The following is a 2,441-nucleotide window of genomic DNA, read 5'->3' on the forward strand; positions in this document are numbered from 1 at the left end:
CTAGTTAGCTCATCGTGTTTCTTTCGGCCAATCTGACTTATCAAGTTTTTAATTGAGAGCTCAAAACTGTAACATCTCATTTCATTCGTTTTAAGACGGTGTGTTTGAAACATAAATTTGTAGTGCTCAAGTCACTGGTTGAGGTGGGTGTTTCTCAAATGAAGGTGAGCAGGTATATGGAGACATTAATTACTTCTTACGAGTTCTTTTCTGTTCCAATCTTAAATGTTATCAATGATTAGGACTTTAGTAATAACTCAATATAAGTTATAAATTTGTGCATTTATTATTTCATAATAAATAAATGCGTTGGCTTTAATATATGCGGTCATTTTTACAACAAACCACAAGTTTTATTATTTGGCTTAGACTGAAATGAAACAGTACTAAACATTAGACGATTATGTTTCAATTGAGAACACCCTTTATTTTTTGTGATAAGTTGCAATGATACATTTGTTCATGCGTAAAAGTTGTAAATTACTAGTAACGAACTCTCATGGTCGAATACGCAGTGTTAACGTTATTATACGGAGTAGACGTTGTTGGTATACTTAAGCGTTGTTATCTCATGTGTTGCTAATTAATTTTGCATCGTTGTCTGATATATGGCATATTTGTTGAGATTAGATTGTTTATTGAGTAAATCTTTTGCTATTTTTCAGAATTCGTAGTGCATACTTGACTTTTTAGCAATAAATCATCAGGGTTAGTAATACAGTCAAGATTATTTATTTTGAATTTTTAAAAACATAACTTTACAAAAGACTTTCTGATTGATTCATACTACAATAATCTGTTCTACCTAAACGATAAGTAACATCGTGAAAAATATGTAATACCTCATATATCCGTTTTTAATCTTGCATTGTTAAGAAATTTTTTTGAAGTACAAAAATATGTTTTGTACTTATAGCCCTGATAAAGTCGTAAGATCGAAACGTTGGTTGAAATAAAAAGTTTATATTAATATCTGAAAAATAAATGCCGTTTTTTTTTCTCTCTCTCTCTCTCTAACTTTATTAAATAAACGTTAATGATTCCTAAGCCTCATTGTTTTATATATTGTTTGTTGATTTTGTATTGTTTACAGAACGAACATTATTGGTACCTAATCTTTATTCTTTGATATCCGATTGTTATTTATTTTGTATTGTTTTGCTGATTGAACATTATTGATACCTAAGCCTCGTTGCCTGATATGTAGTTTATTGATTTTGCATTATATATAATGAGTCAAAATATATTATATTGGCCTAAACTTCGTTGTTTGATATGTATTAATTAATTTTACATTGTTTACTGAGTAAATGTTATTGGTCTCTAAGCTTCGCTGTGTAATGTGTGTAGTTTTTATTTCAATTTTTTTCAGTAAACGTTATTGGCTCCGAAGGCTTTATTGCCTAATTTATGTGCTTATTGAGTTTTGTATTGTTTACTGAGCGAACGTTCCTAGTTTCTAAGCCTTGTTGTCTTCTCCATGTTGAATATATGATTTATGATGTAACTATTAAGCAAAAGTTTCTGATTTGTAAAACTAAGCCCTATTAAACTAACAGAAATGGTACAGACAAAATATCAAGATATAATCTTCAGTCTTCTTGATTTTATAAGGGTAACTCATAAATAACGTTATCTAGTTGGTTGTTTTACTTCGTCTGGTGAATCTTCTTGAACATTTAAAACTTATAACCCGGTAAAACGGGCGTGAATCTGAGTACTTGATATGATAAAAGAACGTAAAGATCAAAATAAAGTTTATGTAAAGCATACGAACACGAAGTCTGTATCGTTTAACAAAGAAGACTTTCCAGTTTACGTATAATTAACTGAGAAATTCATTAGGTTTAAATAGTTTTTTTCTGTTACTTCAGTTATAGTATAATAACCTGAGACAAACAAACTGGTAGTTTGGTACAAGAATAAACAGATAGAAGAAGAGAGAGAAACAAAGATAATGATGGACGAACAAACAAAGAGGCTGAGGAATGCGTGGTTAGAATCTCTCAAGATAATAATAAAAAATTGACAGAAATCCATTGGAACAGACTGGGAAATAAAAGGAAGAACAGATAGATAGAAAGTTAGTTTGGTATTGACAGAGAGATACAAACTATGTACTAACTTCAAGACGCGTATAGCTTTCAAATTGTCTATTTGTTCAAGATCTAAAGCCAGCCAAGGTGCAAGTGGAACTCGTTCATTGAAATTAATTGTAAACTATTTGATTTGTTCAAAAAAACTAAAGCCAACCAAGGTGAAAGTGGAACTCATCCAATGAAATTCATTGTAAACTATTTGATTTGTTCAAAAAAACTAAAGCCAACCAAGGTGAAAGTGGAACTCATCCAATGAAATTCATTGTAAACTATTTCATTTGTTCAAAAACAAACTAAAGCCAACCAAGGTGAAAGTGGAACTCATCCAATGAAATTAATTGT

Source organism: Limulus polyphemus, unplaced genomic scaffold, assembly GCF_000517525.1.
Source record: "Limulus polyphemus unplaced genomic scaffold, Limulus_polyphemus-2.1.2 Scaffold969, whole genome shotgun sequence".
Classification (NCBI taxonomy): domain Eukaryota; kingdom Metazoa; phylum Arthropoda; class Merostomata; order Xiphosura; family Limulidae; genus Limulus; species Limulus polyphemus.